The following is a 22,233-nucleotide window of genomic DNA, read 5'->3' on the forward strand; positions in this document are numbered from 1 at the left end:
TGGCTGTTTCTGCTGCTGCTGTGGGATTTCCTGTAGCTGTTCCTGCTGCTGTGAGATTTACAGTGGCTATTCCTACTGCTGTGGGATTTCCAGTGCCTGTTACTGCTGCTGTGGGATTTCCTGTGGATGTTCGTACTGCTGTGTGTTTTCCTGTAGCTGTTTTTGTTACTGTGGGATATCCATTGGCTGTTGCTGCTGCTGTGGGATTTCCTTTGGCTATTCCTGCTGCTGCTGTGGGATTTCGTGTGGCTGTTCCTGTTGCTGTGCAATTTCCTGTGGCTGTTACTACTGCTGTGGGATTTCCTTTGGCTGTTCCTGCTGATGTGAGACTTTATGTGGCTGTCCCTGCTGCTGCTATGAGATTTCCAGTGGTTGTTCTTGCTGCTGCTGTGGGTTTTCCTGAGGCTGTTCCTCCATCTGTGGTATTTCCTGTGGCTGTTCCTGCTGCTATTTCCCTATGGCTGTTCCTGCTGCTGCTGTGGGATATTTTGTGGCTGTTCCTGCTGCTGTGGTATTTCATATTACTGTTCATGCTGTTGCTGTGGCATTTCCCGAAGCTTTACCTGCTGCTGTGGGGTTTGCAGTGGCCGTTCCTGTTGCTGTGGCTATTAATGTGGCTGTGAATTTCCAGTGGCTGTTCCTGCTACTGCTGTGGGATTTCCTGTAGCTTTTCCTGCTACTGTGGAATTTCCTGTGGCTTTTCCTGCTACTGTGAGATTTCCAGTGGCTGTTCCTGCTGCTATGATATTTCCTGTGGCTGTTCCTGCTGCGAGTTTCCTATGGCTGTTTCTGCTGCTGCTGTGGGATTTTTTGTGGCTGTTCCTGCTGCTGTTAGATTTCATTTGACTGTTCATGCTGTTATGGGATTTCCTGTGGCTGTTCCTGTTGCTGTGTGATTTCCAGTGGCTGTACCTGCTGCTGCTCTGGAATTTCCTGTGGCTGATCCTGCTTCTGTGGGATTTCCAGTGCCTGTTACTGCTGCTGTGGGATTTCCTGTGGATGTTCGTACTACTGTGTGTTTTCCTGTAGCTGTTTTTGTTACTGTGGGATTTTCAGTGGCTGTTACGACTGCTGTGGTATTTCCTGTGGCTGTTCATACTGCTGTGTGTCTTCCTGTAGCTGTTTTTATTGCTGTGGGGTTTTCAGTGGCTGTTACTGCTGCTGTGTGATTTCATGTGGCGGTTCCTGCTGGTGAGGGATTTTCTGTGAATGTTCCCTCTGCTGTTAGATTTCCAGTGGCTGTTCCTGCTGCTGCTGTGGGATTCCCATTGGCTGTTCCTGCAGCTTTGGGATATCATGTGGTTATTCATGCTGCCTTGAGATTTCCAGTGATTGTTACTGCCTCTGTGGGATTTCCTATGTCTGTTTCTGCTGTTGCTGTGGGATTTGCAGTGTCTGTTCCTGCTGCTGTGGGATTTCCTCTGTCTGTTCCTGCTGCTGCTGTGGGATATCTTGTGGCTATTCCTGTTGCTGTGGGAATTCCAATGGCTGTTCCTGCTGCTGTGAGACTTCCAGTGGCTGTTTCTGCTGCTGCAGTGGGATTTCCTGTTGCTGTTCCTGCTGCTGTGGGATTTCCTGTGTCTGTTCCTGCTGCTGTGGGATTTCCTGTGTCTGTTCCTGCTGCTGTGCAATTTCCTGTGGGTGTTATGTTGCTGTGAGATTTCCTTTGTCTGTTCCTGTTGATGCTGTTGGATACCCTGTGGCTGTTCATGCCGCTGAAGGACTTCCAGTGGCTGATCCTGTTGCTGGTGAGGGATTTCCTGTTGCTGTTCCTGCTGTTGTGAGATTTTCACTGGCCATTCCTGCTGTTGCTGTGGGATATCCTGTGGATGTTCCTGCCGTTGTGAGATTTCCAGTGGGTGGTCTTGCTGCTGTGTGATTTCCTGTGGCTGTTCCTACTGCTGTAGGATTTCTGGTGGCTGTTTCTGCTGCTGTGGTATTTCCTGTGGCTGTTCCTTCTGCTGTAGGATTTCTGGTGGCTGTTTCTGCTGCTGTGGTATTTCCTGTGGCTGTTCCTGCTGCTGTGAGATTTCCTGCGGCTGTCTCTGCTGCTGTGTGATTTCCAGTAACTGTTCCTGCTGCTGTGCAATTTCCTGTGGGTGTTACTGCTGCTGTGGGATTACCTCTGTTTGTTCCTTATGATGCTCTTGGATACCCTGTGGCTGTTCGTGCCATTGTAAAACTTCCAGTGGCTGTTCCTGCTGCTGGTGAGGGATTTCCTGTTGCTGTTACTGCTGTTGTGAGATTTCCAGTTTTCATTCTTGCTGCTGCCGTGGGTTATAATGTGGCTGTTACCGCTGCTGTGGGATTTCCTATGTCTGTTTCTGCTGCTGCTGTGGGATATCCTGTGGATGTTCCTGCCGTTGTGAGATTTCCAGTGGGTGGTCTTGCTGCTGTGTGATTTCCTGTGGCTGTTCCTACTGCTGTAGGATTTCTGGTGGCTGTTTCTGCTGCTGTGGTATTTCCTGTGGCTGTTCCTTCTGCTGTAGGATTTCTGGTGGCTGTTTCTGCTGCTGTGGTATTTCCTGTGGCTGTTCCTGCTGCTGTGAGATTTCCTGCGGCTGTCTCTGCTGCTGTGTGATTTCCAGTAACTGTTCCTGCTGCTGTGCAATTTCCTGTGGGTGTTACTGCTGCTGTGGGATTACCTCTGTTTGTTCCTTATGATGCTCTTGGATACCCTGTGGCTGTTCATGCCATTGTAAAACTTCCAGTGGCTGTTCCTGCTGCTGGTGAGGGATTTCCTGTTGCTGTTACTGCTGTTGTGAGATTTCCAGTTTTCATTCTTGCTGCTGCCGTGGGTTATAACGTGGCTGTTACCGCTGCTGTGGGATTTCCTATGTCTGTTTCTGCTGCTGCTGTGGGATATCCTCTGCCTGTTCCTGCTGTTGTGAGATTTCCATTGGGTGGTCCTGCTGCTGTGGGATTTCCAGTGCCTGTTACTGCTGCTGTGGGTTTTCCAGTGGCTGTTCCTACTGCTGTGCAGTTTCCAGTGGCTGTTCCTGCTGCTGTGGGTTTTCCTGTGGCTGTTCCTCCTTCTGTGGTATTTCCTGTGTCTGTTCCCGCTGCTGTGGGATTTCCTATGTCTGTTCCTGCTGTTGCTGTGGGATTTGCAGTGGCTGTTCCTGCTGCTGTGAGACTTCCAGTGGCTCTTTCTGCTGCTGCTGTGGGATTTCCTGCAGCTGTTCCTACTGCTGTGAAATTTCCAGATGCTGTTCCTGCTGCTGCTGTGAGATTCCCTGTGGCTGTTCCTGCTGCTGTGGGATATCATGTGGCTGTTCCTACTGCTGTGAGATTTCCAGTGGCTGTTCTTGCTGCTGCTGTGGGTATTACTGTGGCTGTTCGTCCTGCTGTGGGATTTCTTGTGGCTGTTCCTGCTGCTATGGGATTTCCAATGCCTGTTCCTGCTGCTGTCAGATTTCCAGTGGCTGTTCCTGCTGCTCTCGGATTTCATGTGTCTTTTCCTGCTGCTATTTTCCTGTGGCTGATCCTGCTGCTGCTGTGGGATTTCCTGTAGGTGTTCCTGCGGCTGTGGAATTTCTTGTGACTGTTCCTGCTGCTGTGGTATTTCCTATGGCTGTTCCTGCTGCTGCTGTGGCATTTCCTGTGGCTGTTGCCGCTGCTGCTGTGGCATTTCCTGTAGTTCTGCCTGCTGCTGTGGGGTTTCCAGTGGCTGTGCCTGCTGCTGTGTGATTTCATTGGCTATTCCTGCTGCTGTGGGATTTCCAGTGGCTGTTCCTGCTGCTGTGAGATTGCCAGTGGCTCTTACTGCTGCTGTGGGATTTCTTGTGGTTATTCCTGCTGCTGTGAGATTTCATTTGGCTGTTCTTGCTGTGTGGTGTCCCGAGGCTGTCCCTGCTGCTGTGAAATTTCCATTGGCTGTTCCTGCTTTGGAATATCATGTGGCTGTTCCTCCTGCTGTGGGATTTTCTGTGGCCATTCCTGCTGCTGTGACATTTCCAGATGCTGTTCCTGCTGCCACTGTGGGTTTTTCTGTGGGTGTTCCTGCTGCTGTGGGATTTACTGTGGCTGTTCCTGTTGCTGTGCAATTTCCTGTGCCTGTTACTACTGCTGTGGGATTTCCTTTGGCTGTTCCTGCTGATGTGAGACTTTATGTGGCTGTCCCTGCTGCTGTGGGATTTCCTGTGCTTGTTCCTGCTGCCATAGGATTTCCCGTGGCTTTTCCTGCTGCTGTTCAATTTCCTGTGGGTGTTATTGCTGCTGTGGGATTTCCTATGTCTGTTTCTGCTGTTGCTGTGGGATTTGCATTGGCTGCTCCTGCTGCTGTGAGTCTTCCAGTTGCTCTTTCTGCTGCTGTTGTGGGATTTCCTGTAGCTGTTCCTACTGCTGTGAAATTTCCAGTAGCTGTTCCTGCTCCTGCTATGAGATTTCCAGTGGTTGTTCTTGCTGCTGCTGTGGGTTTTCCTGTGGCTGCTCCTCCTTCTGTGGTATTTCCTGTGGCTGTTCCTGCTGCTATTTCCCTATGGCTGTTCCTGCTGCTGCTCTGGGATTTCCTGTGGCTGTTCCTGCTGCTGTGGGATTTCCAGTGCCTGTTACTGCTGCTGTGGGATTTCCTGTGGCTGTTCATACTGCTGTGTGTCTTCCTGTAGCTGTTTTTGTTGCTGTGGGGTTTTCAGTGGCTGTTACTGCTGCTGTGTGATTTCATGTGGCGGTTCCTGCTGGTGAGGGATTTTCTGTGAATGTTCCCTCTGCTGTTAGATTTCCAGTGGCTGTTCCTGCTGCTGCTGTGGGATTCCCATTGGCTGTTCCTGCAGCTTTGGGATATCATGTGGTTATTCATGCTGCTTTGAGATTTCCAGTGATTGTTACTGCCTCTGTGGGATTTCCTATGTCTGTTTCTGCTGTTGCTGTGGGATTTGCAGTGTCTGTTCCTGCTGCTGTGGAATTTCCTCTGTCTGTTCCTGCTGCTGCTGTGGGATATCCCGTGGCTATTCCTGTTGCTGTGGGAATTCCAATGGCTGTTCCTGCTGCTGTGAGACTTCCAGTGGCTGTTGCTGCTGCTCCTGTGGGAGTTCCTGTGTCTGTTCCTGCTGCTGTGCAATTTCCTGTGGGTGTTACTGTTGCTGTGGGATTTCCTTTGTCTGTTCCTGCCGATGCTGTTGGATACCCTGTGGCTGTTCGTGCCGCTGAAAGACTTCTAGTGGTTGTTTCTGTTGCTGGTGAGGGATTTCCTGTTGCTGTTCCTGCTGTTGTGAGACTTTCAGAGGCCATTCCTGCCGCTGCTGTGGGATATCCTGTGGATGTTCCTGCCGTTGTGAGATTTCCAGTGGGTGGTCTTGCTGCTATGTGATTTCCTGTGGCTGTTCCTACTGCTGTCAGATTTCTGGTGGCTGTTTCTGCTGCTGTGGTATTTCCTGTAGCTGTTCCTTCTGCTGCAGGATTTCTGGTGGCTGTTTCTGCTGCTGTGGTATTTCCTGTGGCTGTTCCTTCTGCTGTAGGATTTCTGGTGGCTGTTTCTGCTCCTGTGGGATTTCCTGTGGCTGTTCCTTCTGCTGTGGGATTTCCTGCAGCTGTCTCTGCTGCTGTGTGATTTCCCATAACTGTTCCAGCTGCTTTGCAATTTCCTGTGGGTGTTACTGCTGCTGTGGGATTTCCTCTGTTTGTTCCTTTTGATGCTCTTGGATACCCTGTGGCTGTACGTGCCATTGTAAAACTTCCAGTGGCTGTTCCTGCTGCTGGTGAGGGATTTCCTGTTGCTGTTACTGCTGTTGTGAGATTTCCAGTTTTCATTCTTGCTGCTGCTGTGGGATATAACGTGGCTGTTACCGTTGCTGTGGGATTTCCTATGTCTGTTTCTGCTGCTGCTGTGGGATATCCTCTGTCTGTTCCTGCTGCTGTGTGATTTCCTGTGGCTGTTCCTACTGCTGTGGGATTTCTGGTGGCTGTTTCTCCCGCTGTGGGATTTCCTGTGGCTGTTCTTGCTGATGTGAGATTTCCAGTGGCTGTTCCTGCTGCTGTGGGATATCCTGTGGCTGTTCCTGCTGCTGCTGTGGGATTTTTTGGGGGCTGTTCCTGCAGCTGTGGTATTTCATATGTCTGTTCATGCTGTTGCTGTGGCATTTCCTCTAGCTTTACCTGCAGCTGTGGGGTTTGCAGTGGCTGTTCCTGCTGCTGTGTGATTTCATGTTGCTATTCTGGCTGCTGTGGAATTTCCAGTGGCTGCACCTGCTGGTGAGGGATTTCCTGCGACTGTTCCTCTGCTGTGAGATTTCCAGTGTCTCTTCCTGCTGCTTCTGTGGGATTTCCATTGGCTGTTCCTGCAGCTGTGCGATATCATGCGGCTGTTCCTGCTGCTGTGAGATTTCCAGTGGCTGTTCCTGATGCTGCTGTGGTATTTCCTGTGGCTGTTCCTGCTGCTGTGGGATTTCCAGTGCCTGTCCCTGCTGCTGTGGGTTTTCCAGTGGCTGTTCCTACTGCTGTGCAGTTTCCAGTGGCTGTTCCTGCTGCTTTGGGATTTCCAGTGGCTTTTCCTGCTGCTGTGGGATTTCCTATGTCTATTCCTGCTGTTGCTGTGGGATTTGCAGTGGCTGTTCCTGCTGCTGTGAGACTTCCAGTGGCTCTTTCTGCTGCTGCTGTGGGATTTGCTGCAGCTGTTTCTACTGCTGTGAAATTTCCAGATGCTGTTCCTGCTGCTGCTGTGAGATTCCCTGTGGCTGTTCCTGTTGCTGTGGGATATCATGTGGCTGTTCCTACTGCTGTGAGGCTTCCAGTGGCTGTCCTTGCTGCTGGAAGATTTGCAATAGCTGTTCCTGCTGCTGTCAGATTTCCAGTGGCTGTTCCTGCTGCTCTCAGATTTCATGTGTCTGTTGCTGCTGCTATTTTCCTGTGGCTGATCCTACTGCTGCTGTGGGATTTCCTGTAGGCGTACCTGCAGCTGTGGAATTTCTTGTGACTGTTCCTGCTGCTGTGGTATTTCCTATGGCCGTTCCCGCTGCTGCTGTGGCATTTTCTGTGGTGGTTGCCGCTGCTGCTGTGGCATTTCCTGTAGTTCTGCCTGCTGCTGTGGGGTTTCCAGTGGCTGTTCCTGCTGTTGTGGGATTTCCCGAGGCTGTGCCTGCTGCTGTGTGATTTCATTGGCTATTCCTGCTGCTGTGGGATTTCTAGTGGCTGTTCCTGCTGCTGTGAGATTGCCAGTGGCTCTTACTGCTGCTGTGGGATTTCGTATGGTTATTCCTGCTGCTGTGGGATTTCATTTGGCTGTTCTTGCTGTGTTGTCCCTAAGGCTGTTCCTGCTGTGAGGTGTCCCGAGGCTGTCCCTGCTGCTGTGAGATTTCCATTGGCTGTTCCTGCTGTGGGATATCATGTGGCTGTTCCACCTGCTGTGGGATTTTCTGTGGCTGTTCCTGCTGCTGTGACATTTACAGATGCTGTTCCTGCTGCTGCTTTGGGTTTTTCTATGGCTGTTCCTGCTGCTGTGGGATTTACAGTGGCTGTTCCTGTTGCTGTGGGATTTCTAGTGGCTGTTTCTGCTGCTGCTGTGGGATTTCCCGTAGCTGTTCCTGCTGCTGTGAGATTTGCAGTGGCTATTCCTACTGCTGTGAGATATCCACTGGCTGTTGCTGCTACTGTGGGATTTCCTTTCGCTGTTCCTGCTGCTGCTGTGGGATTTCCTTTCGCTGTTCCTGCTGCTGCTGTGGGATTTCCTGTGGCTGTTCCTGTTGCTGTGCAATTTCCTGTGGCTGTTACTGCTGCTGTGGGATTTCCTATGTCTGTTTCTGCTGTTGCTGTGGGATTTGCTTTGGCTGCTCCTGCTGCTGTGAGACTTCCAGTGGCTCTTTCTGCTGCTGCTGTGGGATTTCCTGTAGCTGTTCCTACTGCTGTGAAATTTCCAGTGGCTGTTCCTGCTGCTGCTATGAGATTTCCAGTGGCTGTTCTTGCTGCTGCTTTGGGTTTTCCTGTGGCTGTTCCTCCTGCTATGGTATTTCCTGTGGCTGTTCCTGCTGCTATTTCTCTATGGCTGTTCCTGCTGCTGCTGTGGGATTTTTTGTGGCTGTTCCTGCTGCTGTGGTATTTCATATTACTGTTCATGCTGTTGCTGTGGCATTTCCTGTAGCTTTACCTGCTGCTGTCGGGTTTGCAGTGGCTGTTCCTGTTGCTGTGGCTGTTACTGCTGCTGTGGGGTTTCCTGTGGCTGTTCCTGCAGCTGCGAATTTCCAGTGGCTGTTCCTGCTGCTGCTGTAGGATTTCCTGTATCTTTTCCTGCTACTGTGGGATTTCCTGTGGCTGTTCCGGCTGCTGTGAGATTTCCAGTGGCTGTTCATGCTGCTATGGTATTTCCTGTGGCTTTTCCTGCTGCTATTTCCCTATTGCTGTTCCTGCTGCTGCTGTGGGATTTTTTGTGGCTGTTCCTACTGCTGTTTGGTTTCATGTGGCTGTTTCTGTTGCTGTGGGATTTCCAGTGGTTGTTCCTGCTTCTGTGGGATTTCCTCTGTCTGTTTCTGCTGCTGCTGTGGTATATCCCGTGGCTTTTCCTGTTGCTGTGGGAATTCCATGAGCTGTTCCTGCTGCTGTGAGACTTCCAGTGGCTGTTTCTGCTGCTGCTGTGGGATTTCCTGTAGCTGTTCCTGCTGCTGTGGGATTTTCTGTGTCTGTTCCTGCTGCTGTGCAATTTCCTGTGGGTGTTACTGTTGCTGTGGGATTTCCTTTGTCAGTTCCTGCTGATGCTGTTGGATAGCCTGTGGTGTTCATGCCGCTGAAAGACTTCCAGTGGTTGTTTCTGTTGCTGGTGAGGTATTTCCTGTTGCTGTTCCGGCTGTTGTGAGATTTCCAGTAGCCATTCCTGCTGCTGCTGTGGGATATCCCGTGGATGTTCCTGCCGTTGTGAGATTTCCAGTGGGTGGTCTTGCTGCTGTGTGATTTCCCGTGGCTGTTCCTACTGCTGTCAGATTTCTGGTGGCTGTTTCTGCTGCAGTGGGATTTCCTGTTGCTGTTCCTGCGGCTGTGAATTTCCAGTGGCTGTTCCTGCTGCTGCTGTAGGATTTTCTGTAGCTTTTCCTGCTACTGTGGGATTTCCTGTGGCTTTTCCTGCTGCTAGTTTCCTGTGGCTGTTCCTTCTGCTGTGTGATTTCCAATAACTGTTCCTGCTGCGGTGCAATTTCCTGTGTGTGTTACTGCTCCTGTGGGATTTCCTATGTCTGTTCCTGCTGCTGCTGTGGGATATCCTGTGGCTGTTCCTGTTGCTGTGGGATTTCCTAGGTCTGTTCCTTCTGCTGCTGTGGGATATCCTGTGGCTGCTCCTCCTGCTGTTGGATTTCCTGTGGCTGTTCCTGGTACTGTGCAATTTCCTGTGTGTGTTACTGCTGCTGTGGGATTTCCAGTTGATTTCCAGTTTTCATTCTTGCTGCTGCCATGGGATATAATGTGGCTGTTACCGCTGCTGTGGGATTTCCTATGTCTGTTCCTGCTGCTGCTGTGGGATATCCTCTGCCTGGTCCTGCTGTTGTGAGATTTCCAGTGGGTGGTCTTGCTGCTGTGTGATTTCCTGTGGCTGTTCCTACTGCTGTGGGATTTCTGGTGGCTGTTTCTGCTGCTGTGGGATTTCCTGTGGCTGTTTCTGCTGCTGTGGTATTTCCTGTTGCTGTTCCTTCTGCTGTGTGATTTCCAGTGGCTGTTCCTGTTGCGGTGTGATTTCCAGTAACTGTTCCTGCTGTGGTGCAATTTCCCGTGGGTGTTACTGCTCCTGTGGGATTACCTATGTCTGTTCCTGCTGCTGCTGTGTGATTTCCTGTCGCTGTTCCTGCTGCTGTGAGATTTCCAGTGGCTGTTCCTGCTGCTGTGCAATTTCCTGTTGTTGTTACTGCTCCTGTGGGATTTCCTATGTCTGTTCCTCTGCTGCTGTGGGATATCTTGTGGCTGTTCCTGTTGCTGTGTGATTTCCAATTGCTGTTCCTGCTGCTTTGAGACTTCCAGTGGCTATACCTGCTGCTGTGAGATTTCCAGTGGCTGATCCTACTGCTGTGGGATTTCCTGTAGCTGTTCCTGCTGCTATTTTGCTGTGGCTGTTTCTGCTGCTGCTGTGGGATTTCTATAGGTGTTCATACGGCTGTCGCATTTCTTGTGGCTGTTCCTGCTGCTGTGGTATTTCCTCTGGCTGTTCCCGGTGCTGTGAGATTTCCAGTGGCTGTCCCTGCTGTTGCAGGTTTCCTCTGGCTGTTCTTGCTGCTGTGTGATTTCATGTGATTGTTCCTGCTGCTGTGTGATTTCCAGGGGCTGTTCTTGTTGCTGTGGGTTTTCCAGTAGCTGTTCCTGCTGCTGTGTGACTTCCAATGGCTGATGCTGCTGCTCCTGTGGGATTTCCTGTAGCTGTTCCTGTTGCTGTGCAATTTCCTGTGGCTCTTACTGCTGCTGTGGGATTTCCTGTGGCTGTTCATGCTGCTGCTGTGGCATTTCCTGTGGCTTTTCCTGCTGCTGTGGGATTTCCAGTGGCTGTCCCTGCTGTTTTGGGTTTCCTCTGGCTGTTCTTGCTGCTGTGTGATTTCATGTGATTGTTCCTGCTGCTGTGCAATTTCCAGGGGCTGCTCTTGTTGCTGTGGGTTTTCCTGTGGCTGTTCCTGCTGCTGTGAGACTTCTAATGGCTGTTGCTGCTGCTCCTGTGGGATTTCCTGTAGCTGTTCCTGTTCCTGTGCAATTTCCTGTGGCTCTTACTGCTGCTGTGGGATTTCCTGTGGCTGTTCCTGGTTCTGTGCAATTTCCTGTGAGTGTTACCGCTGCTGTGGGATTTCCTATGTCTGTTCCTTCGGCTGCTGTGGGATATCCTGTGGCTGCTCCTCCTGCTGTGTGATTTCCTGTGGCTGTTCCTGCCACTGTGCAATTTCTTGTGTGTGTTACCGCTGCTGTGGGATTTCCTATGTCTGTTCCTGCTTCTGCTGTGGGATATCCTGTGGCTGCTCCTGTTGCTGTGGGATTTCCAGTGCCTGTTCTTGCTGCTGTGAGATTTCCAGTGGCTGTTCCTGCTACTGTGGGATTTCCAGTGGCTGTTCCTGCTTCTGCTGTGGGAATTCCTGTGGCTGTTCATGCTGCTGCTGTGGCATTTCCTGTAGCTTTTTCTGCTGCTCTGGGAATTCCAGTGGTTGTCCCTGCTGTTGTGGGATTTCCTGTGGCTGCTCCTGCTACTGTGCAATTTCCTGTGTGTGTTACCGCTGCTGTGGGATTTCCTATGTCTGTTCCTGCTGCTGCTGTGGGATATCCTGTGGCTGTTCCTGTTGCTGTGGGGTTTCCAGTTTCTGTTCCTGCTGCTGCTGTGGGAATTCCTGTAGGTGTTCCTGCCTCTGTGACATTTCATGTGGCTGTTCCTGCTGCTGTGGTATTTCCTATGGCTGTTCCTGCTGCTGTGGCATTTCCTGTAGCTTTTCCTGCTAGTGTGGGGTTTCCAGTGGTTGTCCCTGCTTCTGTGGGATTTCCTGCAGCTGTTCCTGCTGCTGTGGGCTTTCCAGTGGCTGTTCCTGCTGCTGTGCAATTTCCTGTGGGTGTTTCTGCTGCTGAAGGATTTCCTATGTCTGTTCCTGCTGCTGCTGTGGGATGTCCTGTGGCTTTTCCTGTTGCTGTGGGAATTCCAGTGGCTGTTCCTGAAGCTGTGAGACTTCCAGTGTCTGTTGCTGCTGCTGTGCAATTTCCTGTGGGTGTTTCTGTTGCTGCGGGATTTCCTGTGTCTGTTCCTGCTGCTTCTGTGAGATATCATGCGGCCTTTCCTGCTGCTGTGGGATTTGATGTAGCTGTTCCTGCTGATATTTTGCAGTGGCTGTTTCTGCTGCTGCTCCGGGATTTCTATACATGTTCCTACTGCCGTGGCTTTTTTTGTGGCTGTTCCTGCTGCTGTGAGATTTCCAGTGGCTCTTTCTGCTGCTGCTGTGGTATTTTCTGTCGCTGTTGCTGCTGCTGTGTGATTTCCAGTGGTTGTTCCTGCTGCTGTGCAATTTCCTGTGGGTGTTACTGCTCCTGTGGGATTTGCTATGTCTGTTCCTATGCTGCTTTGGGACTTCCTGTGGCTGTTCCTGCTGCTGTGGGATATCCTGTGGCTGTTCCTATTCCTGTGGGGTTTCCAGTGGCTGTTCCTGCTACTGTGCAATTTCCTGTGGGTGTTTCTGCTACTGCGGGATTTCCTATGCCTGTTACTGCTTCTGCTGTGGGATATCCTGTGGCTGTTCCTGTTGCTGTGGGATTTCCAGTGCCTGTTCTTGCTGTTGTGAGATTTCCAGTGGCTGTTTCTGCTGCTGTGGGATTTCCAGTGGCTGTTCCTGCTTCTGCTGTGGGAATTCCTGTGGCTGTTCATGCTGCTGCTGTGGCATTTCCTGTAGCTTTTTCTGCTGCTCTGGGAAATCCAGTGGTTATCCCTGCTGTTGTGGGATTTCCTGTGGCTGCTCCTGCTACTGTGCAATTTCCTGTGGGTGTTACCACTGCTGTGGGATTTCCTATGTCTGTTCCTGCTGCTGATGTGAGATATCCTCTGCCTGTCCCTGCTGTTGTGAGATTTCCAGTGGGAGGTCTTGCTGCCGTGTGATTTCCTGTGGCTGTTCCTACTGCTGTGGGATTTCTGGTGGCTGTTTCTTCTGCTGTGGGATTTCCTGTGGCTGTTTCTGCTACTGTGGTATATCCTGTGGCTGTTCCTGCTGCTGTGAGATTTCCAGTGGCTGATCCTTCTGCTGTGGGATTTGATGTGGCTATTCCTGCTTCTGTGGGATTTCCTGTAGCTGTTCCTGCTGCTGTGGGATTTAATGTAACTGTTCCTGCTGCTATTTTGCTTTGGCTGTTTCTGCTGCTCCTGTGGGATTTCTATAGGTGTTCCTACAGCTGTGGCATTTCTTGTGGCTGTTCCTGCTGCTGTGAGATTTCCAGTGGCTGTTTCTGCTGCTGCTGTGGGATTTACTTTAGCTGTTCCTGCTGCTGTGAGATTTCCAGTGGCTCTTACTGCTACTGTGGGTGTTACCGCTGCTGTGGGATTTCCTGTGTCTGTTCCTACCGCTGCTATGGGATATCCTGTGCCTGTTCCTGTTGCTGTGGGATTTCCTGTTGCTATTCCTCCTGCTGTGTGATTTCCAGTGACTGATCCTGCTGCTGTGGGATTTCATGTAGCTGTTCCTGCTGCTATTTTGCTGTGGCTCTTTCTACTGCTGCTGTGGGATTTCTAAAGGTGTTCCTAATGCTGTGGCATATCTTCTGGCTGTTCCTGCTGCTGAGGGATTTCCTGTGGCTGTTCCTACTGCTGTGGTATTTCCTGTGGCTGTTCCTGCTGCTGTGTGAACTCCAGTGGCTGTTTCTGCTTCTGTGCAATTTCCTGTGAGTTTTGCTGCTCCTGTGGGATTTCCTATGTCTGTTCCTGCTGCTGCTATGGGATATCCTGTGGCTGTTCCTGCTGCTGTGCAATTTCCTGTGAGTTGTGCTGCTCCTGTGGGATTTCCTATATATGTTCCTGCTGCTGCTGTGAGATATCCTCTGCCTGTTCCTGCTGTTGTGAGATTTCCAGTGGGTGGTCTGGCTTCTGTGTGATTTCCTGTGGCTGATCCTGCTGTTGTGGGATTTCATGTAGCTGTTCCTGCTGCTATTTTGCTGTGGCTGTTTCTGCTACTGCTGTGGCATTTCCTTTAGCTGTTCCTGCTGCTGTGGTATTTCCTGTGGCTGTTCCTGCTTCTGGTGAGGGATTTCTGTAGGTAGTCCTGCTGTTTTGGCATTTCTTGAGGCTGTTCCTTCTGTTGTGGTATTTCCTTTGGCTGTTTCTGCTGCTGCTGTGGGAATCCCTGTGGCTGTTCTTGTTGCTGTGAGATTTCCAGTGGCTGTTCCTGCTGCTGTGGGATTTCCAATGGCAGTTCCTGCTTCTGCTGTGGGAATTCCTGCTCCTGTTCTTTCTGCTGTGAGATTTCCAGTAGCTGTTCCTGCTGCTATTTTGCTGTGGCTGTTCCTGCTGCTGATGTCGGATATCTGTAGGTAGTCCTGCTGTTTTGGCATTTCTTGAGGCTGTTCCTTCTGCTGTGGTATTTCCTGTGGCTGTTTCTGCTGCTGTGAGATTTCCAGTGGCAGTTTCTCCTCCTGCTGTGTGATTTCCTGTGCCTGTTCCTACTGCTGTGGGATTTCTTTGTGGCTGTTTCTGCTGCTGTCGGATTTCCTGTGGCTGTTCTTGCTGCTGTGGTATATCCTGTGGCTGTTCCGGCTGATGTGTGATTTCCAGTGGCTGTTCCTGCTGCTGTGCAATTTCCTGTGTGTGTTACTGCTCCTGCGGGATTTCCTACATCTGTTCCTGCTGCTGTTGTGGGATATCCTGTGGTGTTCCTGTTGGAGTGGCATTTCCAGTGGCTGTTCCTGCTGCTGCTGTGAGATATCATGCGGCCTTTCCTGCTGCTGTGGGATTTGATGTAGCTGTTCCTGCTGATATTTTGCTGTGGCTGTTTCTGCTGCTGCTCCGGGATTTCTATACGTGTTCCTATGGCCGTGGCATTTTTTGTGGCTGTTCCTGCTGCTGTGGGATTTCCTGTGGCTGTTCCTGCTGCTGTGAGATTTCCAGTGGCTCTTTCTGCTGCTGCTGTGGGATTTACTGTAGCTGTTCCTGCTGCTGTGAGATTTCCTGTGGGTGTTCTTGCTGCTGTGCGATATCCAGTGGCTGTTCATGCTGCTGCTGTGGCATTTCCTGTAGCTTTTCCTGCTGCTGTGGGGGTTCCAGAGGCTGTCCCTGCTGTTGTGGGATTTCTGGCAGCTGTTCCCGCTGCTGTGGGGTTTCCAGTTGTTGTTCCTGTTGCAGTGCAATTTCCTGTGGCTGTTTCTGCTGCTGTGGGATTTCCTGTGGCTGTTCCTGCTGCTGTGCAATTTCCTGTGGGTGTTACCAGTGCTGTGGGATTTCCTATGTCTGTTCCTGCTGCTGCTGTGGGATTTGCAGTGGTTGTTCCTGTTGCTGTGCAATTTCCTGTGGCTGTTTCTGCTGCTGTGGGATTTCCTATGTCTGTTTCTGCTGCTGCTGTGGGATATCCTCTGCCTGTCACTGCTGTTGTGAGATTTCCAGTGGGAGGTCTTGCTGCGGTGTGATTTCCTGTGGCTGTTCCTACTGCTGTGGGATTTCTGGTGGCTGTTTCTTCTGGTGTGGGATTTCCTGTTGCTATTCCTCCTTTTGTGTGATTTCCAGTGACTGATCCTGCTGCTGTGGGATTTCATGTAGCTGTTCCTGCTGCTATTTTGCTGTGGCTCTTTCTACTGCTGCTGTGGGATTTCTAAAGGTGTTCCTAATGCTGTGGCATATCTTCTGGCTGTTCCTGCTGCTGAGGGATTTTCTGTGGCTGTTCCTACTGCTGTGGTACTTCCTGTGGCTGTTCCTGCTGCTGTGTGAACTCCAGTGGCTTTTCCTGCTGCTGTGCAATTTCCTGTGAGTTGTGCTGCTCCTGTGGGATTTCCTATATATGTTCCTGCTGCTGCTGTGAGATATCCTCTGCCTGTTCCTGCTGTTGTGAGATTTCCAGTGGGTGGTCTGTCTTCTGTGTGATTTCCTGTGGCTGATCCTGCTGCTGTGGGATTTCATGTAGCTGTTCCTGCTGCTATTTTGCTGTGGCTGTTTCTGCTGTTGCTGTGGGATTTCTATAGGTGTTCCTACTGCTGTGGCATTTCCTTTAGCTGTTCCTGCTGCTGTGGTATTTCCTGTGGCTGTTCCTGCTGCTGTGTGATTTCCAGTGGCTGTCCCTGCTTCTGTGAAATTTCCTGTGAGTTTTACTACTCCTGTGTGATTTCCTATGTCTGTTCCTGCAGCTGTGGGATTTCCTTCTGGCTGTTCCTGCTACTGTGCAATTTCCTGTGGCTGTTACCGTTGCTGTGGCATTTCCTATGTCTATTCTTGCTGCTGCTGTGAGATATCCTCTGCCACTTCCTGCTGTTGTGAGATTTCCAGTGGGTGGTCTGGCTTCTGTGTGATTTCCTGTTGCTGTTCCTGCTGTTGTGAGATTTCCAGTGGCCATTCCTGCTGCTGCTGTGGGATTTCCTGTGGCTGTTCCTGCTGCTGTGCAATTTCCTGTGGGTGTTACCGCTGCTGTGGGATTTCCTATGTCTGTTCCTGCTGCTGCTGTGGGATTTCTGGTGGCTGTTTCCGCTGCTGTGAGATTTCCTATAGCTGTTCCAGTTGCTGTGGGATTTCCTATGTCTGTTTCCGCTGCTGCTGTGGGATATCCTGTGGCTGTTCCATTTGTTGTGGGATTTCCAGTGGCTGTTCCTGCTGCTGTGCGACCCTCAGTGGCTGTTGCTGCTGCTCCTGTGGGATTTTCTGTAGCTGTTCCTGTTGCTGTGAGATTTCCAGGGACTGATCCTGCTGCTGTTGGATTTGATGTAGCTGTTCCTGCCGCTATTTTGCTGTGGCTGTTTCTGCTGCTGCTGTGGGATTTCTATAGGTGTTCCTACTGCTGTGGCATTTCTTGTGGCTGTTCCCGCTGTTGAGGGATTTCCTGTGGCTGTTCCTGCTGTTGTGAGATTTCCAGTGGCCATTCCTGCTGCTGCTGTGGGATATAACGTGGCTGTTCCTGCTGCTGTGCAATTTCTTGTGTGTGTTACTGCCGCTGTGGGATTTCCCATGTCTGTTCCTGCTGCTGCTGTGGGATATCCTGTGGCTGTTCCTGCTGTTGTGAGATTTCCAGTGGGTGGTCTAGCTGCTGTGTGATTTCCTGTGGCTGTTCCTGTTGCTGTGCAATTTCCTGTGGCTGTTCCTGGTAGTGTGGGATTTCCTGTGGCTGTTCCTGCTGCTGTGGTATTTCCTGTGGCTGTTCCTGCTGCTGTGTGATTTCCAGTGGCTGTTTCTGCTGCTGTGCAATTTCCTGTGGGTTTTGCTGTTCCTGTGGGATTTCCTATGTCTGTTCCTGCAGCTGCTGTGGGATATCGTGTGGCTGTTCCTGTTGCTGTGCAATTTTCAGTGGCTGTCCCTGCTCCCATGAGTCTTGCAGTGCCTGTTACTGCTGCTGCTGTGGGATTTCTGTAGGTGTTCCTGCTGCTGTGGCATTTCTTGTGTCTGTTCCTGATGCTGTGCTATTTCCTGTGGCTGTTTCTGCTGCTGTGTGCGTTCCAATGGCTGTTTCTACTGCTGCTGTGGGATTTTCTGTAGCTCTTCCTGCTGCTGTGAGAATTCCTGTGGATGTTCCTGCTGCTGATGTCGGATTTCCTTAGGTGTTCCTGCTGCTGTGGCATTTCTTCGGCAGTTCCTTCTGCAGTGAGACTTCCAGTGGTTGTTTCTGCAACTGCTGTGTGATTTCCTGTGGCTCTCCATGTTGCTGTGGTATTTCCTGTGGCTGTTCCTGCTGCTGTGTGATTTCCAGTGGCTGTTCCTGCTGCAGTGCAATTTCCTGTGGGTTTTGCTGCTCCTGTGGGATTTCCTATGTCTGTTCCTGCTGCTGCTGTCGGATATCCTGTGGCGGTTCCTGTTGCAGTGCAATTTCCAGTGGCTGTTCCTGCTCCCGTGAGACTTGCAGTGCCTGTTACTGCTGCTGCCATGGGATTTCCTGTAGCTGTTCCTGCTGCTGTGGAATTTCCTGTGGCTATTCCTGCTGCTGTGTGATTTCCAGTGGCTGTTCCTGCTGCTGTGGGATTTCTGTAGTGATTCCTGCTGCTGTGGCATTTCTAGTGGCTGTTCCTGATGCTGTGGTATTTCCTGTGGCTGTTTCTGCTGCTGTGTGATTTCCAATGGCTGTTTCTACTGCTGCTCTGGGATTTCCTGTAGCTCTTCCTGCTGCTGTGAGATTTCCTCTGGATGTTCTGCTGCTGTGAGATTTCCAGTGGCTGTTCCTGCTACTGTGGGATTTCTGTAGGTGTTCCTGCTGCTGTGGGATTTCCTGCGGCTGTTTCTGCTGCTGTGAGATTTCCAGTGGCTGTTTCTGCTGCTGCTGTGGGAATCCCTGTGGCTGTTCTTGCTACTGTGAAATTTCCAGTGGCTGTTCCTGCTGCTGTGGTATTTCCAATGACAGTTCCTGCTGCTACTGTGAGAATTCCTGCTGCTGTTCCTTCTGCTGTGAGATTTCCAGTAGCTGTTCCTGCTACTATTTTGCTGTGGCTGTTCCTGCGGCTGATGTGGGATTTCTGTAGGTAGTCCTGCTGTTTTGGCATTTCTTGAGGCTGTTCCTTCTGCTGTGGTATTTCCTGTGGCTGTTTCTGCTGCTGCTGTGGGAATCCCTGTGGCTGTTCTTGTTGCTGTGAAATTTCCATTGGCTGTTCCTGCTGCTGTGGGATTTCCAATGGCAGTTCCTGCTTCTGCTGTGGGAATTCCTGCTCCTGTTCTTTCTGCTGTGAGATTTCCAGTAGCTGTTCCTGCTGCTATTTTGCTGTGGCTGTTCCTGCTGCTGATGTCGGATATCTGTAGGTAGTCCTGCTGTTTTGGCATTTCTTGAGGCTGTTCCTTCTGCTGTGGTATTTCCAGTGGCTGTTTCTGCTGCTGTGAGATTTCCAGTGGCAGTTTCTCCTGCTGCTGTGTGATATCCTGTAGCTGTACCTGCTGCTGTGGGATTTCCAGTGGCTGTTCCTGCTGCTGTGAGATTTTCTGTAGCTGTACCTGCTGCTGTGGGATTTCCAGTGGCTGTTCCTGCTGCTGTGAGATTTCCTGTAGCTGTACCTGCTGCTGTGGGATTTCCAGTGGCTGTTCCTGCTGCTGTGAGATTTCCAGTGGCTCTTTCTGCTGCTGCTGTGGTATTTTCTGTCACTGTTGCTGCTGCTGTGTAATTTCCAATGGCTGTTCCTGCTGCTGTGTGATTTCCAGTGGCTGTTTCTGCTGCTGTGCAATTTCCTGTGGGTGTTACTGCTGCTGTGGGATTTCCCATGTCTGTTCCTGCTGCTGCTGTGGGATATCCTGTGGCTGTTCCTGCTGTTGTGAGATTTCCAGTTGGTGGTCTAGCTGCTGTGTGATTTCCTGTGGCTGTTCCTGCTCCTGTTGTGGTATTTCCTGTGGCTGTTCCTGCTGCTGTGTGATTTCCAGTGGCTGTTTCTGCTGCTGTGCAATTTCCTGTGGGTTTTGCTGTTCCTGTGGGATTTCCTATGTCTGTTCCTGCTGCTGCTGTGGGATAGCGTGTGGCTGTTCCTGCTGCTGATGTCGGATTTCCTTAGGTGTTCCTGCTGCTGTGGCATTTCTTGGGCAGTGCCTGCTGCAGTGAGACTTCCAGTGGCTGTTTCTGCAACTGCTGTGTGATTTCCTGTGGCTGTCCATGTTGCTGTGGTATTTCCCGTGGCTGTTCCTGCTGCTGTGTGATTTCCAGTGGCTGTTCCTGCTGCTGTGCAATTTCCTGTGGGTTTTGCTGTTCCTGTGGGATTTCCTATGTCTGTTCCTGCTGCTGCTGTGGGATAGCATGTGGCTGTTCCTGCTGCTGATGTCGGATTTCCTTAGGTGTTCCTGCTGCTGTGGCATTTCTTGGGCAGTGCCTGCTGCAGTGAGACTTCCAGTGGCTGTTTCTGCAACTGCTGTGTGATTTCCTGTGGCTGTCCATGTTGCTGTGGTATTTCCCGTGGCTGTTCCTGCTGCTGTGTGATTTCCAGTGGCTGTTCCTGCTGCTGTGCAATTTCCTGTGGGTTTTGCTGTTCCTGTGGGATTTCCTATGTATGTTCCTGCTGCTGCTGTCGGATATCCTGTGGCGGTTCCTTTTGCGGTGCAATTTCCAGTGGCTGTTCCTGCTCCCGTGAGACTTGCAGTGCCTGTTTCTGCTGCTGCCATGGGATTTCCTGTAGCTGTTCCTGCTGCTGTGGAATTTCCTGTGGCTATTCCTGCTGCTGTGAGATTTCCAGTGGCTGTTCCTGCTGCTGTGGGATTTCTGTAGTGATTCCTGCTGCTGTGGCATTTCTAGTGGCTGTTCCTGATGCTGTGGTATTTCCTGTGGCTGTTTCTGCTGCTGTGTGATTTCCAATGGCTGTTTCTACTGCTGCTCTGGGATTTCCTGTAGCTCTTCCTGCTGCTGTGAGATTTCCTCTGGATGATCCTGCTGCTGTGAGATTTCCAGTGGCTGTTCCTGCTGCTATTTTGCTGTGGCCGTTCCTGCTGCTGATGTCAGATTTCCGTAGGTGTTCCTGCTGCTGTGGCATTTCTTGGGCAGTTCCTGCTGCAGTGAGATTTCCAGTGGCTGTTTCTGCAGCTGCTGTGTGATTTCCTGTGGCTCTCCATGTTGCTGTGGTATTTCCTGTGGCTGTTCCTGCTGCTATGTGATTTCCAGTGGCTTTTCCTGCTGCTGTGCAATTTCCTGTGGGTTTTGCTGCTCCTGTGGGATTTGCTGCTCCTGGTGAGGGATTTCCTGTTGCTGTTCCTGCGGCTGCTGTTGGATATCCTGTGGCGGTTCCTGTTGCTGTGCAATTTCCAGTGGCTGTACCTGCTCCCATGAGACTTGCAGTGCCTGTTTCTGCTGCTGCCACGGGATTTCCTGTAGCTGTTCCTGCTTTTGTGGAATTTCCTGTGACTATTCCTGCTGCTGTGTGATTTCCAGTGGTTGTTCCTGCTGCTGTGGGATTTCTGTAGTGGTTCCTGCTGCTGTGGCATTTCTAGTGGCTGTTTCCGCTGCTGTGAGATTTCCAGTGGCTGTTCCTGCTGCTGTGGGATTTCCAATGGCAGTTCCTGCTGCTGCAGTGGGAATTCCTGCTGCTGTTCTTGCTGCTGTGAGATTTCCATTAGCTGTTCCTGCTACTATTTTGCTGTGGCTGTTCCTGCTGCTGAGGTGGGATTTCTGTAGGATGTCCTGCTGTTTTGGCATTTCTTGAGGCTGTTCCTTCTGCTATGGTATTTCCTGTGGCTGTTTCTGCTCTTGTGAGATTTCCAGTGGCAGCTTCTACTGCTGCTGTGGGATATCCTGTAGCTGTACCTGCTGCTGTGGGATTTCCATTGGCTGTTCCTGCTGCTATTTCCTGTGGGTGTTCCTGCTGCTGCTGTGGGAATTCCTATAGGTGTTCCTGACTCTATGACATTTCTTGTGGCTGTTTCTGCTGCTGTGGTATTTCCTGTGGAAGTTTCTGCTGCTGTCGGATTTCCTCTGTCTGTTCCTGCTGCTGCTGTGGGATATCTTGTGGCTGTTCCTGTTGCTGTGGGAATTCCAGTGGCTGTTCCTGCTGCTGTGAGATTTCCAGAGGCGATTCCTGCTGCTGCTGTTGGATTTCCTGTAGCTGTTCCTGTTGCTGTGGTCTTTCCTGTGGCTGTTCCTGCTGCTGTGTGATTTCCAGTGGCCGGTCCTGCTGCTGTGCAATTTCCTGTGGGTTTTGCTGGTCCTATGGGATTTCCTTTGTCTGTTCCTGCTGCTGCTGTGGGATATCCTGTGGCTGTTCCTGTTCCTTTTGGATTTCCAGTGGCTGTTCCTGCTGCTGTGAGACTTCCAGTGACTGTTCCTGCTGCTTGTGAGGGATTTCCTGTTGCTGTTCCTGCTGTTGTGAGATTTCCTGTGTGTGTTACTGCTCCTGCGGGATTTCCTACATCTGTTCCTGCTGCTGCTGTGGGATATCCTGTGGCTGTTCCTGTTGGAGTGGTATTTCCAGTGGCTGTTCCTGCTGCTATGAGATTTCCAGTGGCTGATCCTGCTGCTGTGGGATTTGAGGTGGCTATTCCTGCTGCTGTGAGATTTCCAGTGGCTGATCCTGCTTCTTTGGGATTTCCTGAAGCTGTTCCTGCTGCTGTGGGATTTGATGTAGCTGTTCCTGCTGCTATTTTGCTTTGGCTGTTTCTGCTGCTGCTGTGGGATTTCTATAGGTGTTCCTACGGCTGTGGCATTTCTTGTGGCTGTTCCTGCTGCTGTGAGATTTCCAGTGGCCGTTTCTGCTGCTGCTGTGGGATTTACTTTAGCTGTTCCTGCTGCTGTGAGATTTCCAGTGGCTGTTCCTGCTTCTGTGCGACTTCTAGTGGCTGTTGCTGCTGCTTCTATGGGATTTCCTGTAGCTGTTCCTGTTGCTGTGGGATTTCCTGTTGCTATTCCTCCTGCTGTGTGATTTCCAGTGACTGATCCTGCTGCTGTGGGATTTCATGTAGCTGTTCCTGCTGCTATTTTGCTGTGGCTCTTTCTACTGCTGCTGTGGGATTTCTAAAGGTGTTCATATGGCTGTCGCATTTCCAGTGGCTGTTCCTGCTGCTATTTTGCTTTGGCTGTTCCTGCTGCTGATGTCAGATTTCCATAGGTGTTCCTGCTGCTGTGGCATTTCTTAGGCAGTTCCTGCTGCAGTGAAACATTCAGTGGCTGTTTCTGCAGCTGCTGTGTGATTTCCTGTGGCTGTCCATGTTGCTGTGGTATTTCCTGTGGCTGTTCCTGCTGCTGTTCAATTTCC

Source organism: Carcharodon carcharias, chromosome 9 (assembly GCF_017639515.1).
Source record: "Carcharodon carcharias isolate sCarCar2 chromosome 9, sCarCar2.pri, whole genome shotgun sequence".
In the NCBI taxonomy this organism is placed as follows: Eukaryota; Metazoa; Chordata; class Chondrichthyes; order Lamniformes; family Lamnidae; genus Carcharodon; species Carcharodon carcharias.